Raw genomic sequence first — 17,060 nt, forward strand, 5'->3', positions numbered from 1 at the left:
ATAAATATGGTTATTGTTGCTGGGTCGACTTCGACTTTATACAAAGTTGGGCTTGCAACCTTCCTGAACCATAAATTGCATGTTTCAAACTAAGGCAGCACGATTAACCGAAATTTAATAAATATTGCGATGTGACAGGTGTGATTGTGTAATTGCAAGACATTGTGGCTTTTTTTAAGATGTACAGTTCCATGTTTGTAAGTGATGTAGTTTTTTGCCAACCAGAATTGTCACATTTCGGGTTCAAATGGCGGTGGACTATCAGAGGCAAGTTTGTATGGCACTACGCAATAACGGTCAGACAATGTTTGCAAGCAGTACACTATGCCACACATCCATGGGTGAACCTTATGTGAGCAGACAGCAACCCTCACAAAGTTCCCCAAAAGAGAACGCTACTTTCTTAAGGTTAGAGCATGTCAATATGATTGACTCAACCGTTCAGGGTGTTCCCTGCTTGCTGCCCGAGGATTACTGAAAAGCTATCCAGAACTGCCGCGACCCTATTGAGGATAAGCGGTGCATATAATGGATGGAATATGATTAACTCTCGTGGTTTCGTCATTTCAAAGACCATCTGTGTATTTTTTTTACAGCTTACATGGAAATGTCAATGAATAGAACATGTAATGTTTCTACTGTTGGGACCAATCAAGGAAAAGTCAAAACAGTATACATTAAATAAATTCAAGTGATTTTTCTGTTGTTATTTTTTTTTTTTTTAGCAACACAGTGGCGACTCATTTTGACCTGAGGACAACAGGAAGGTTAAACACTCACAAAAAAATAAAAATTAAAAAAAATAAAAAATAGCATATATATCCACTTGTCTTTTAAAATTGAAAATTGCATTGAAATTGAAATACAGGTCTGAAAATTTGGAATTTCAACTCGCACAGCCCCCGTTCAAACCCTAGTAAATTGGTACCAGATTACAATTTTTAAAGTAGAGTTTACCAACGTTGTGTTTCTTCCATCAGTAACATCCAGGGTACATGCTAGGACCACATAACTGATCAAGTGTTTCCCTCAAAGTCCTTCCAACCACACACATTGATGACAGCAGAAATGCTGTTTTTCCCACCACCCCAAAAGCAAGAGATGTGTTTTTTTCCATCCCGACACAACTTTGAAGGCTCTCAAGCCGTCAGGAAATTTACTGTAGGCATATATCTCGGTCCCAGTAACTGCGGGCGGGTATAGCGCACACATTTGAGCTTTCTCCCCCACGGCCATCAGCTTTTACTAGCATCTCGTAAACCTCAGGCAGGGTATCCGTCGTTTTTTTGATTGATTCCGTCGACTGCACCTGATAAAAAGTGTATCAAACAACCTTTGGTACACGTTCCAAGGTGCAGAGAAAGAAACGGCGTGATAATTAACAAATGCATTCTTTGAAAGCAACACTTGGTGGGCCTGTTTGCTTGTTTCATGCTTGGCAGATAGGTGACAAGAGCAGAAAATCATTGGTTTCTTGGAATTGTATCCCTCGTTTGCCATTACTGGCTGGTGGTATTGAATTTTACGGCTCAAGGAGAGTGCAATACAAAATAAAGAGAACATTTTGAAAGGGAGAGAGCTAAATAATTGAATGGTTATTGTATCTTTTAAATTCAGTGAGTTTTAGTAAAATTGCTTAAAAATACTCAATGAAATAACATACAAAATAGTATAACTATAATGTTTCTGTTTTATTTTTAGTTTTCGCCATATAAAGACATCCCTACAAGGAATATATATATATATATATATATATATATATATATATATATATATGTATATATATATATATATATATATATATATATATATATATATATATATATATATATATATATATATATATATATATATATATATATATATATATATATATATATATATATATATATATATATATATATATATATATACATATATATATATATATATATATATATATATATATATATATATATATATATATATATATATATATATGTATATATATATATATATATATATATATATATATATGTATATATCATCTCATCTCATCAGCTATACCGCTTATCCCTATTAGGGTCGCGGGGGGCTGCAGCCCATCCCAGCCATCTCCGGGCAGTGGGCAGGGGACACCCTGAACTGGTTGCCAGCCAATCGCAGGGCACACGGGGACAACTCACTCGCTCAGTCACACCTAGGGACAATTTGGACCGGCCGATTCACCTGAAATGCATGTCTTTGGAATGTGGGAGGAAACCGGAGTGCCCGGAGGAAACCCACGCAAGCACGGGTAGAACATACAAACTCCGCACAGGAAGGCCGGTAGCTGGAATTGAACCCACGCAGGAGGTTCCCACGACCTCAGAACTGTGCCGCACACGCGCTAACCACTGCACTTTATATATTTGTATAAATGCTTTGTCAAAAGCATTGGTTTAGATATCGGAGGTATCAATAAGGAAAAAAAAAAAAACACCACGCCAAAAGCTTCTTGAAATGCATAATTTCACCCAAAAAAAAATCAATTTATGTTGGCCTTCAAAAAAAGGGCACAATTGTAAAAATTGCCTGGCATCAGCTAATGCCATTTCAGAGAAATGTTCCGCATTGAACAAGTTAAATTACTTTGAACAAATGGAGAGGCTAAGATGTCATAGACATTTGAATAAAATGACAACCCATTGCTTTTAGTGCACTTAAAGTTATGGTAAAACTAATTGGCAAATAGCCAACACAATAACTGACAAAAGTGCACCATATATAGTTATTTTGTTTTTGCGCTTGGTCAACATCCTAGCAACCTGTAGATAACAAGTGCAACTTGTAAATAACTTGACAGTAATTGGCTTCATCATTATCACGGCCATTCTGCTATTGCCATGGTAATTCCTCAGTCATGTACAGTAACCCTGCGCCGACCAAAAGTTATATATTTTTCATGATGCCTGAAAATGTGCAGCGACCGAGTCACATAGGACCGAATCAGGGAAAAGTACAGCGTGTTCTGTGTCTCTGTTTTGAAGAGCCGCCCACGAAGGCTGCGGTCGCATTCGTACCTGCAGCTAACTTGAGATGCATGAGAGCTTGATGCTGTTGTGCGTGCACGTAACTGTATTTGCGTGCATATGCGTGTGTGTGTGTGTGACATTAGAGGTGAAGAAAACAAATATAGTGAGGTACTAGGTACAGCTCCAAAGAGCAAATGAAGACGAGAACATTTCCATATTCAGTTGAAAAAACATTGCCCCAAAATCTGCAGGAATCATATAATGTTATGTTGATAGTGTTTGTAAAAATATATTGTTCAAGAATACTTAAAACATACTTGTAATTTGAATCTGAATTACTTTTAATCTGAATTCTACAGCAACTCAAGATGGTTTTTATAAACTGGAGAAAACAATGCATTTTTCCACACACCAATTTGTACTGTTTGACCAATAGACAGCACTGTGTTACCCGTGATACACGGCAGAGCGTGGCGACAGGATGCCCAAAAAAATTGGCGCTAATCAAAGACAAGATTCCACAGTGAAAAATAAATATGATTTTTTTGACCTATGATTTTTTTTTTTTAATGTTTACATTTGAGTCATAGTTGGTGTATTTTGTCTAGTATTCAAATCAAAGTTGTGTTTTTTTACTGGGTGAAAATTGTTGTTTTTTTTGTACCACTAGGAGTCACTGAATAATACATACTGTTCCTTTAATAAGCCCTATTGAAAAACACATTAACCAACACTACCACTTTACCTGTTGTTCAAAAGGAGCAGACTTGATTTAAAAGGTCAAGTCAAGGTCAAGGACAAAAAAAATGTATCAGCTGCATCTTATAATTTCCTCCTCTGACAATCTAATGATCAATAACACATAGTTTCCCTTATTTGTAAATCTGTGTGTGCCTCACCAAACAAGATCCTGGCCACTCATGAGTAGAAGCTACATTTTTAGGGAGTTTCACTTCCTGTACATTACCTACAACCTGGTACTGTGCGTAGAAATATTGAATACAAACGCAAATTCAAATGATTGAGAAAGACTTACCTAAATGGAGCACAAACGGCAAAGTGACAAGAGCCGCCCAGAGCCAAAATCTAAAAGGCAAACAGAAGCACCTCCGTTAGCGATTGCCATCTTTTTGTGTGTGTCAGTCTGCGAGTGACATAAATACACAATACATGGTAATGCATGTCATCCTCCTCTCACAGTGTGTTGTGTCACAGTGTGATGACAACATGAATGACCATCTTTCGAGAGACACCACTAAGTACTAGATTAAAGAGCAGTATGCTAGCTTGAGGAAGCGAGTGAGGTGTTTCCGGCAGGTATTCAAAGCATATATTGTAATGATTGTTTCATAAGCGAGAATAGAATAGAAAAGTATTTTTTGACATTCATACACAACATAATGAACATTGTTTGCGATGAAATTACGCATACAACTCCAGGATGAACAATACAAACATGTAAAAAATAGTGAAAAGAAAAAATGAGAATAGGCAAAAATATTAACAAGGTAGTGCTAAGAGACTGGTTTATGTTGTAAGGGCAATGTGTCTCATAATAATGATGCTATAAAAATGTAACAATTGTGCAATGAAAAGTGGTGCAGTACCATTTAGAAGCCAACCCATTTTCAATACAACTGGCAGGAGACACTGTATATAGTTTTCACAGTTTATGGTGGTAATGGAGAAAAAACCTTCTCTGAGCTTGTCAGTCCTTGTCTTAAGGGACAAGTAGTGTATGTCAGAGGGCAAAAGGTCAAAAGGTGGTGCCTGGGTGAAATGAGTTGTTTATGATATGGTTGGCTCTGTTGTGGTATCACAAGGTGACAATGCTTCCTGAATTGATACAAAAAAAGAAAGGTACGAGTCTCTTTAACCAATACTGAATACCCGAAGGAACCATCCACAAAATTAAACAAATAGTCACCCATTGTATTTTGAAATAGCATCCCTGATCAAAATCAAAGGCTCTGCCTTTCCTTCACTTTGAAATATGCAGTAACAATTTGGAAAGTATTTACTGGTAATCCCTACAAAACAGCATGCAGATGTCAAGCTTTAACTGGTTCATTGAATTTCAGAATCCAAACGATGTCTGTCGAGGGACGAGTGATCAAATTGGACCATTAGGTTGACAAAAAGAAGTGCAACATAGCTCTTACGTGCACGTAAGCTCTTGATGCAACAATGCACTTTGGGAGTTTGTCCCCACAAGGTTTCTCTGTACCTTGCCATGTGTTAAAAATTACTAATCCACAGTACGTTCGGGTACTACGACATTTTTTCATAAATTGGCTGTTCCAGCAACAAATAGCTCACTGCAAATTTAGTATGTTTTTACTTTCTCAAACAAATGAGAAGGTACAACCCAAATGCATTGTTAGCCATATTTGTTTTACATGTCCAGAAAGCCATACAAGAGGATGATCTAGACTCCACATGGTAATGGGCTTACTGGGACTCCACAGGGGAAATGATGCACATTATATAGGTGACACTGAAGCCTTTTCCATGAAATAAATATGAACCATTATTTGTAAATGTACAATGTTACACAATGTAACTGGTGAGATTGTGTTGTTTTTATTATTATTTTTGTGCAGCATGGACGGCAAATGAATGTTTTGGATGACATTACGAGTGTGATAGGGAATGGTTGATGACACAATTTAAAACAAATGTTCCTTATCACTCTCTCTCTCTTGTTCTCCTATCTCCCATCCCTCTCGACCTTCATTTATTCAGTCATTCATTTCCTGATCCAAATATCCTCATTACACCTGCAGTTCATTGTCTTAATTTCCCTCCTATCACAACCCTCTGTCATCACTAATTAAACACGCTGTTTCATTTGTTGTGTTCTAGTTTGTTATCTTTCAAGTTAAGTCCGAAGCACCTGCCGGCTCTTGCGGATGACAAGTACGAGCTCTTGGACTTTCACCCTCGCAACTTTGATGTCCACTGACCCTTAACCTTTATCCTGAAGCACAAACGTTGCCCTGCTACCTGACTTTCTGTGTACCTACAACAATGTCAGGTCATTCAGATGGAAAGTGACACAAATATTAACAAACACTAAGTTAAATGATTATTTCAATTATTTAAAAGCTGTTTTTGGTTTTTTTAGAAACATGTATACCTGATGTGAAAAAATCACAGTTAGTTTTCATAGATATAATAAAAAAAGCTAAAGAGATTTAAACTTCTGATAGGACACCAGGGGGCATTTTTTTAGGGTTTTGTAGGTATTTGTATTGCCAGTCAAATAATAACGAAATCGGTTTCCTCAATGTTCTCTGGTTGATAAATAGTAGTCAATGAATACAGTACAGTGGAAGATATGTGAGTGGGCTTTGGCTTTGGTGACATTGATTGGACATGGTCAAAACTGCGAAGAATTGTTTGACGCAATGCAGCTCTTTTTTCTATCATGCTTTTCTCATAATTGTCTCGCGGGCCACAAAAAATGCCACCATTAACCTTTGAAAACATGGCATCCACATTGGTGGACATAAATCCACATCAACCAAGAAGCTCGGGTCTTAAGAGGGAAGTGAAGCTTAACATCATTCTTTAGACGTTCGATACATTCCCTACAAGGAACACAGTGTATACATGAACATTTTAGCGTATAAGATTATCGATTGTCATTGGGCATTGGTGTTGTTTTTTTAAGTCCTACCACTATTTTAGCATATCCTGTAAATACTATGCATTTGCCTCTGTATATGCAGCAGCCAACAAACAAATAGGTGGGGCCACCACTCGCAGTTTGTATAGTACTGTACAGTATATCAAACATTTTACTTCATTAAAATTGTTCTGTAACAACATGATGTGAATTCACCATGGGAACAAAGACTTGAGCGGGGAGACTTTCCTAACTCATCACACGGATAAGCGGCAAAAATGCACACTTGCACAAAAACACACACAATCACACACAGCCTACTCCCCTAAGACAAGGTGCTGAGAGCAGCTAAATGAAGCATCCCGCTATAAGTTCCTCCACACCTCCTACACGTCACGGTCCCTTTATAAAAGGGTGGCAGTTGAATAGCCTATAGCTCTTATCTCATGTGAAACCAGGCCCCCAAACCAGGATTAGCTAAAAAAGGCGCTAATGCCACAAAAAGGTGTCCGTGGTGTTTCAGGCTGCATATCTAGGTTTGTTGGTGGTGTCCGGGGGATAACTTGAGTTAATGATGTCACCTGGCATCTTATTAAAATGGCTGACAGCCTCGCACTTTGTCACATTCTGTTACCGGCAAAGCCTATAAGGGTAAAGTAGATGGGAACATTACCCTCATGTACTATTTGAATCACCTTTTGCATCAGATCTTACTCTGTTTGACCCAATATAAATTTTGTAGAAAAACAGCACAACACAGGTTGAACTAGAGAGAGAGAGGGCAAGAGGCAGAAAAAAAAACACTGGTTTGCATCATAATCAATTTATCGATGCAAAATTACTGAGGCTTGTTAGAACAGAAAGCTATGATGTTGATGTAAAATTCTCGACCATGATAACAGATAAGCTCATGCAGCGATGCATTCTCTTGCAAACTAAACAATTTCCAATTATCCTATTCTTATCAATATCACTCAAGGTACAGTATTGATACACAAGGTAACGGAACACTTATATATAAAGTGAAGAAAAAAAGTATTTGAATACCATGTTATTTTGCTATTTCTCCCACTTAGAAATCATGGAAGGGTCTGAAATTTTCTTCACATGTGCATGTCCACTGTGATAGAGAAAAACTAAAAAGAAAAATCCAGAAACCACAATGCACAATTTTATAAGAATTGATGTGTGTTATACAGCTGCAAACACGTTTTTGAACAGCTGTATATCATCTAGAATTCTGACCCTGAAAGACATGTTAGTCCGCCCATTAGAAGTCCACCTGCACTTCATGTATCATTCTGAATCAGGTGCACCTTTTTGAGTTGTTAGCTGCATAAAGACACTTGTCCACCCCATACAATCAGTAAGACTTTAACTTGTAACATGCAGACAAAAGAGCTGTCCAAAGACATAATTGTGCACCTCCACAAGGGTGGGAAGGTACGGAGCAATTGCCAAGACGCTTAGTGAGAAAAGGTCCACTGTTGGAGCAATCATTGGAAAATGGAAGAAGCTAAACATGGCAGTGAATCTCAATCAGAGTGGTGCATGCAAGATATCACCTGGTGGGACTTCAATGATTCCAAGAAAGGTTAGGAATCAGCCCAGACCTACACGACAGGAGGTGGTCAATGACCTGAAATGAGCTGGGAGCACTGTTTCCAAGGTTACTGTAGGTAATACACTAAGACGTGATGATTTCAAATCATGCATGGCACGAAAGGTTCCCCTGCTTAAAACCTGCACATAACAAGGCCCGTCTTAAGTTTGCATATGACCATTTGGATGATACAGAGGAGTCATGGGAGAAAGTTTTGTGGTCTGATGACATCAAAATATAGTTTTTTGGGTAATAATTCCACTAATCGTGTTTGGAGGAAGAAGAATGAAGAGTACAATCTGAAGAACACCATCCCTACTCTGAAGCATGGGGGTGGTAGTATCATGCTTTGATTATTATTTTTTTTTCTGCACATGGGACAGGACGAGTTCACTGCAATAAAGAGAGGATGACTGGGGCCGTATATTGTGAGATTTTAGGGAACAACCTCCTTCCCTCAGTCAGAGCTTTGAAGATGGGTCGTGGCTGGGTCTTCAAACACAACAACGACCCGAAGCACACAGCCAGGAAAACCATGGAGTGCCTCCGTAAGAAGCATATCAAGGATCTAGCATGGCCCAGCCAGTCTCCAGACCTGAACTCAATCAAAAATATTTGTAGGAAGCTCAGAAACCTGACTGATCTAGAGAAGACCTGTGTGGAGGGGTGGGCCAAGATGCCTCCTGCAGTGTGTGCAAACCTGGTGAAAGACTACAGGAAACGTTTGACCTTTGTAATAGCAACCAAAGGCTACTGTACAAAATATTAGCATTCATTTTCTCAGGTGTTCAAATACTTGTTTGCAGCTATATAACACAAATAAATCGTTAACAAAAATTGTGCATTGTGATTTCTGGATTTTTATTTTTAGTTCTCTCACAGTGAACATGCACCTAGGATGAAAATTCCAGACCCACCCATGATTTGTAAGTGGGATAAATAGCAAAATAGCAGGGTGTTGAAATACTTTTCTTCACTGTATATGCGTGTGGGGTACAGTACCGATTCCTCAGCTTTGGCTATTGTGTCATATCATGAGATCATTATGGTACATATCATAGGCGCTAAGTATCTAAGGCAATCCAGTATGAGCCATGCAGTCAGTTTTACAGGAATACCTGCTTGTTTAGTTACCAGTGACGGGAAATATCAAGAAAGAAATCTCTACAATGGCCTTTTTTTGCAATAGGAAGAGTAAAGTATTATAGCTACCATCTCTCTAGGTTACATATACATATAATACATATAATTAATTCATATAAACATAACTAAATTCAGTGACTTTGGAAAATGGTCCTGCTTGATTCACTTTGAAAGAGTCACTCCTGGTCAGTCGAGACAATTCCTGTCTCTCTTAAAATTAAAATACTCTAAATAAATTTGAAATATTGACAATGTGCCTTGCAAATTGTTATTTTCTTGGCATAACACATTAATTATATTCAAATTCAAAGTAATATCATAACCTATAACAGTGTTCATTTTACCTCTGAAAAGTGACGGGGACTCGCATGCTCAAAAATCTATGGGTCCCAACAGAGATCTATGGGTCCCCAAAATGTAATGTGCGCCATGCCATTACAAACTGTGGTATTTTCCCTTACAAAGTACAAAAAAAATTGTTTTTTTTATTTATGTAGTTTAACATGTTATACTGTACATGTGTTTCCTTATATCATATATATTGTTCATGAACATTTTGTTGTGAGACACTGAGTTGCTCGACATGAATGAGGTTTGTTATAAAAAAAGTTAAAAAATGAAGTCGCTTGGACGTTCACTGTAGAAGGAAAAAAATACATGCAAATATAATAAAGTAAAATAATACATTTTCTTATTCAAATTATTAATTCATTTTCTGCATTAAATTATTGTTGGTAATATACTGATTAAAAGGGATAACAACAAACCTGTCTTTTTTCATTTTTTCCTTTTATACTTCCTTTTTTTCTTAACTTCTTTATACAACATAATCATTCGTAATATAATGAATCAAAGCAAGTGAGCCGTTGAGAGCTCTTTAATGAGTTGAGCCGAAAAAGCCGGTTCTCTAAAAAGAGACGGACTTTCACTACACAACTAGAACTGTAGATCGGCGTGCAGATGAAAACTCGAACCGCGAGACCAAAACAACAATGGCGGATCTGCCTGACGAAAAGTTTGGAGTGCGGTAAATCTTTGTTAAAAAATGATGACAATTTCGTGTCAAAAAAGTTGCAGCCCGGTGACGCACGTTGATTTGACACGATGCGTCCCCAGCAAAAATAATGCGTCTAGGATGCAGGGACGCGGGCAAACGAGAACACTGCTATAACCATTTCACCAAGAATTGTCCGTCTGAATACACTATCACTGCATGCTGTATTAGACTTTTATACTAACCCGAACAGCAATTGATGTAATTCTGAAATATGTTACTCCCCATATTTAGTCACGCTTTTATAATTTCTTCATTTACAACTTCTTTGATAACTTATATATTGATTTATTCCAACTAAGTTAATTCAGTTGTTTCATGTTATAGTCAGAAGTGACCTTAAGTTCCAATGGTATGTCTATCACTGTCATGATCCAGCACACCAGTGTTTCCCCAGAGGGCGCCAACCTCCACACCTGCTTCCAATCATCCACACCTGATGCTCATAAACGGCCTTGTATATAATACCTGTGCAGACAGCTTCCTGTGTCGGATCGTTGCTCCACAAACTGATACTGTTCCTTTCTGCCATGCCTTATTCCTGACTCTTTAACGCCTTTAATGCGCTCATGAAATACTTCTTATATTCTATCAGCTGTGAGTTCTAGCCTGTGTTTTTGTTGCCAATTTTAGCCTGTCCTCTACATGTGACCTTTGGTTATTGAATTTCATCACCAAAAAGGTGTTAACTTGGCTTGCGTGTTCAAATTCATTATGTGGTATTAATACGAAATAATTGGTGATTTAAAATAATAAGACTGATTAGGTCTTTTTTCAAAATATAACAGTTTTCAACCTTTTTTTCAAACCAATTATTGTCAATATAGACATTTTCGCATGAGGTTAACAATATACAATCAAGCTTTGATCCACCGTTTTTGGCATATCCAAATAAAGCTTAAAACCTGGTCTTTCTTTAGAGAAAAATATGTTTCTAACTTTTACCATTGTTTAGTAAACAACAGTTGAACATGTCTACGTTTCTTGAAAATACTGAAAAGGAAATCTGAGAAACTGCTTTTTGTAAAATTGTGCATTTCAAGCAGAACCTTCACTTAAGTGTTTTTTTTTTTTTTTTTTTTTGCAGTTGTGATACCTCCATTATCTATACAATGCTCTCCATAAACACAAAACCACTTTGCTTGCAAAATAACATTTTATTGCAAGAACACTGAACTTAAGCATAAACTTTGCAAGAACGTTTTAGCGCTCAATGTTTCTGACGTAATCACATGATTTTGGTCACTCTGGCGATCGCGTTCCTGTGGATGTGCAAAAACTTTGTCCCTCTCTATACAGGACAATGAAGAAGGGATTGTTTTCATCTTTTTATTCCAGAAAGAAAATGAATGCACTTCTTTCACTCACTGCTTCACTATTTAATTGCCATATGAGGCCACCAACACACTCAAATCGCTGGATACAGGAACACTAGAAAGTGTGGGCTTCCTTGATGTGTGGACAAAGATCTGATCGTAGCCACTCCTGCCATCGGATTGTTTTTTTTTTTTTCATACTGAAATCATTCCCAGAGGCTTGATACTTACTGATGACCTTATAATAATGTTTTAAAATTAAAATACAAAAACATATGTTTATGTTCTGCCACTAAGGGACAATGCCTCTGAAAATGTACATATTTTTGGGAATTAAATTTAATTAAAATACTTGATCTTTTTTTGGGGAGGAGGCTGTTTTAAAAAGGATGTCATTTATCTTTCGGACTAAACTTGAGGCCTTTAGATTTGAAACCAACAATTGCAAGCATATTTCCTTTTTCACAACTGCCTACTGATTGCATTCATCATGCTGATTTCACCAGAGGTCCCTGAAGGCGACTGGCAGCCTCGATAATTGACGGTCTCGAAAGGCTGCGTGTGGCAAACCGGCGAGCTCGAAAGTGCCCGCACCCCGACGGATATGCTGCAAGCAAGAGAGGCGGGCAAGCCTCCGATGAAAACGAGCATTGTCTTCAGAGCGCCAAACATTTAGCAGGCGAGACAATGCGACATTTTGATTAGAATGTCGCAGCCTGCCGGGCCCGAACATCAAACGGGAGGGCGCAATGCAGATGCGTTCCGAGCTCTTATTTCACCGTCAATTACAGATTGTTTGACTGGGAGCGAACACCGGGCGCAGACCGTGAAAAACCAAACACAGCAAACTGCCTGTCGGGGGCAGGAGAAAAAAAAAAAGAGAACAAAACGGCTCTGAGTATTTCACAATAAAAAATCATCCTTCATGTGTTGACTTCAGGCCCAAGTCATTCAGTATTGATTTGGTAAAATAATAGGGACGGGATGACATTGTTTGCCGTACCGGCGGTTGTCTCATCCATCATCTGCATGTTTTTTTTTTTCTTTTCGGCGTGATGGCCATCATCTGCGTGCAAAGTGTATTTATGTCTTCAGGGAAGTCTCCTTTTCATTTTTTTGTACTCGTTCTCAAGTTATGTTAAGAGCATTTTACGATGTGAATTTAAAAAAAAAAAACCTCTCAAATTTTTAGAATGGAATCAACTGCTTTCTCCGTCATAATCAATAAAATCAGAACTCCCAAAAAAGGAGTTAGGATTTGGTATCAGTATTGCCACTAGGAGTGGGGGATACTGGGAATTCTGGTATTTTATGATCGAAGAAAATACTTGGTAGTATTAATCAATTCCAATATATTTTGCTTGGAAATGTAATGATCATTAAACAAGCAAGACCACAGATTATTGCAAACCACAGACTATTATGACACCATGCCCTGATCTAAAACCTACATGAGGGCAAATAATACACATATATTGTCAACCTAAAATATAGGTTATTCATATGCTATAGAATAAAAGTGTGATTTAAGTTTAGATTTAAAACATTTCCACTGAGGTTGCAGATGGAACCTCAGTGGGAAGAGCATTCCACAGCAATGGAGAACGCGCGTGTATGTCAATTTGTGGTGCTTGCACAGTAACCGACCATGTTACCACACAAATAACACCAGGCATTGTAATTTTCTGTAGTTGGAAAAAAAAATATTTGACCCTGTATACTGCTATGCAGGCAGGTTGCAGCAGCAGACCTTAAAGTGTGTTAGTCGGTTACACACTCAGGGCTAAACTTTGAGTGGCCAAGAGTGCTGGCTGAGAGATGAATGGCTGTAGAGAAAAGAGAAGATACTGTATTATGTTTACTCATATTTGGGATTTTTTTTTGTCTGGGGGATTACCTCATGTGAAGTCCCTTCTCAAGGTTTCTTCATTTTCCTCATGTTGAGGTTTTTGAGTTTTTCCTTGCCCTCATGTAGGTTTTAGATATAGGGATGGTGTGATAATAGTCTGTGGCTTGCAATAATACGTGGTCTGTGGAGCCCTTTGAGACTCTTTGTGATTAATGGCGATACAAATAAACATGAATTGACCTGACTTGACTTGTAGTTGGATAGGTGAACTTGTTTCTATGTGCCTCTTGTGCTTAAATACCAATTGTTGTTCTTTGATAAAGGGCAAATGGGACATTTGTGTTTGACAAGCAATAACTTTAAATGACTTCTGTCTTTCATTTAATTATAAAGGTACTTTAAAAGTTTAATATGCCCCTTTTGCCTGCCTCACTGAGATAAAAGAGTGGATGTCACTCAATTTCTTGCGTCTTAACTCTGAAAAGACCGAAATGTTACTTATTAGTCCATCTAAATGCCGCGACTCATTCTTAAAAACTGCTTTGAACATTGACACATGTCACATCACTCAGAGTGACTCAGTTAAAAATTTAGGTGTCATATTTGACCCCGATCTGTCCTTTCAAACACATGTAAAGAAAATTACTAGAACCGCTTTCTTCCATCTTCGTAATATTGCTAAAATTTGTCCTATACTGTCTCAGTTGGATATGGAGATTATAATTCACGCGTTTGTTACCTCCCGTCTCGATTACTGTAATGCACTACTCTCCGGTCTCCCGAAGTCCAGAATCAAGAGTCTTCAGCTGGTACAAAATGCCGAAGCGAGGCTTTTAACTAAGACAAAAATGTCCGATCACATCACCCCGATTTTGGCTAACCTGCATTGGCTCCCTGTTAGCCTAAGATGTGATTGCAAGGTTCTCTTAGTATCATACAAAATCATACATGGACTCGCTCCCTCATATCTTTCAGATCTGATTTCCCCCTATGTTCCAGTCCGAAGCCTTCGTTCTGAGAGCGCCGGTCTTCTGTTGATCCGAAGAGCCAAGAAGTGTTCCGCTGGTTCGAGAGCGTTCTCCATCTGGGCACCGGTGCTGTGGAATGCTCTTCCCCCTGGGATCCGATCTGCAACCTCATTGGAAATGTTTAAATCTAAGCTTAAAACTCACTTCTACTCTATAGCATATGAATAACCTATACTTTTCTTGGACAATAGAAAGAAATGAAATGTTTATTGAAGGTATTGTTGGATACATTAATCAAAACATGACACAAAAAGAAAAACTAATGCTGAGAGTGAGCATGGCCAAATATGGTCACCTTACGCCCCCTCCCCTAAGGAAATTTGACAGATCTGTTTCTGCCAACCTTTGCTTAAAGGTTTGCACCGTTTTTGCACTAATAACCCGGTCAGGCAAAAAATTCCAATTTTTTGGTATCCTGAAAGAGCGTTTCCGTGCAAGTTGCTGGTAGGTCTAGGCACCCGTAACTTATATCTGTGACCACGTAAACCATCAACACGACAGAACTCAAAAAATTGATCAAAAGGCACATCGATCATTCCATGCAGTACTTTGAACACAAAAAATAAATCAAATCGAATTCTACGGAGCTCCAAAAAGTCCAAGTTCAGTCTTTGTAGTCTTTCCGGATATGACAAGATGTGCATCCCAGGTATCCGCTTCGTATACCGTCGTTGAACTCCTTCCAGTAGGTTAATGTCCTTGAGTAAGTAAGGGTTCCACACAACGCTGTTATATTCTAACCCGGGTCTAACATAAACGCAAAACATTCGCACTAAGAATGCTGGGTTCTTGTTGTAAAAGTTTCTGTAAATGTTTGATGCTATGTTATTGGCTTTGTTGGTAATTTTGGCGATATGCGTGATAAACTTTAAGTTTGAAGTAAGAGTGACACCCAGATCCTTATGTTCAGTAACAACATGCAAATCATGATCATTAATGTTATACAGCGGAACAGAACCATGTAAAAACGACTGTGCTAAGCATTTATGAGATGACAATTGCAGTTGCCACTTTTCGGACCAGAGAAAAACTGATTTAATGTCATTTTGGAGAGAATCAATTGTTCCTGTCACCTGGGTTTTTGGTAAGAAAGCCGACAGTTTAGCATCATCGGCAAAAATTGAGATGTCACTACTTTGAATGGCCTCAGGTAGGTCGTTCACAAAAAACAGAAATAATAATGGTCCTAGTACTGAGCCCTGCGGTACCCCACTACAAACTTCCGACCACGCTGAAAAACCATCATCAATTTTACGCATTGATATCTCTGTATTATTTGTGATTGCAACATCCTTTGCTGTCTGGTAATCCTGGAAGGGGGATACCACATGTGCGGTCCCTTCTCAAGGTTTCTTCATTTTCCCCATGTTGAGGTTTTTTGAGTTTTTCCTTGCCCTCATGTTGGTTCCAGATCAGGGGATGGTGTAATAATAGTCTGTGTAATAACCTGTGAAGCCCATTGAGACTCTTTGTGAGTAAGGGCTATACAAATAAAAATGACTTGACTTGACTTTTGATTAGTTTGACTTTTTTCTACATATGTGCTGGCCCTTCATCCACTCCCCAGAAATGAAAGATCACTTTCGACTTATCTTATATTTATTTCCTGTGCTAAAATGTGGAAATGAGACTGATTGGAAAAATAGTACTACAATAAAATATCTGGAGCAGTCTAGAAAATAGTGTCACATTTTCCACTCGGATTTTTGCATCCTGTTTCTTCTTTTTTCTTGTCTGAAACACGAATGAATGTGGGCCATACTCAAATGGATTCTGGGTATATCATTTGATTAGTGCGTGATTGGTGTTTATTTTTTTATAGGTTAGTGACAGGAAGATGCTTCTGAAAACCTGAGGTACAAGTCTGCATATTAAGCAAAGAGCGGGTGGAATTTCCCATTCAGTTCACCCAAGCGGGTGGTCCAAGCACCCCTGAGAATTAAGTCGATTTTGCCATGTTATTTTTTTTTACAACCTTGCATTTCTAAGAATTGAACTAAAAATAAGAACCCTAAACCATAATTATAATGGTGGTGGCAAAAAAACCTGTAAAAAAACACAAAAAATAAGACACTTCAAAGTTCGATCATTCCACCACACATTAAAACAGATCCCTGATTTTGTAACAATTAAATACGTTAGCCAATAATCCACATTTAGAGCACATAAAACAGGGGTATAAAAACTGGGGGGGCACCAGAGTTTGGGTCAAGGTAAAGTTGGGCCAGGATTCTAAGCAAACAAAGCTTAAAAAATCTATGACACAAGTTAAGCACCTCGGCACCCAAGTTGGTCCTCTTTTGGTCCCTCTAGATGAAACAGGACACAATAAAGCGGGCATGTCACTCAGTCAGAGTGACACAACACACGTATCTGTTCAACAGCAGGCCCAGACAGCTTTCACTGGTTTAACCCTGCTGTATCATACAAGTGCACTGCCCAT

The 17,060-nt window shown here is 38.2% G+C and overlaps 1 protein-coding gene across 2 annotated transcripts in view; it reads right to left on the bottom strand.

Moving 5' to 3' along the window:
• The window catches only part of LOC148359354 (leucine-rich repeat and immunoglobulin-like domain-containing nogo receptor-interacting protein 2), a 316,496-nt gene that overhangs the window by 228,206 nt on the left and 71,230 nt on the right, over positions 1-17,060 (bottom strand). For both annotated transcript variants that reach the window (XM_088344583.1, XM_088344585.1), the window contains exon 2: positions 4,030-4,079. The gene's annotated coding sequence lies outside the window, so the exon portion shown is untranslated. The remainder of the gene's footprint in view (positions 1-4,029; positions 4,080-17,060) is intronic.

The sequence above is a fragment of the Urocampus carinirostris genome, chromosome 9, assembly GCF_059441175.1.
Source record: "Urocampus carinirostris isolate Australia breed hairy pipefish chromosome 9, RoL_Ucar_1.0, whole genome shotgun sequence".
Classification (NCBI taxonomy): domain Eukaryota; kingdom Metazoa; phylum Chordata; class Actinopteri; order Syngnathiformes; family Syngnathidae; genus Urocampus; species Urocampus carinirostris.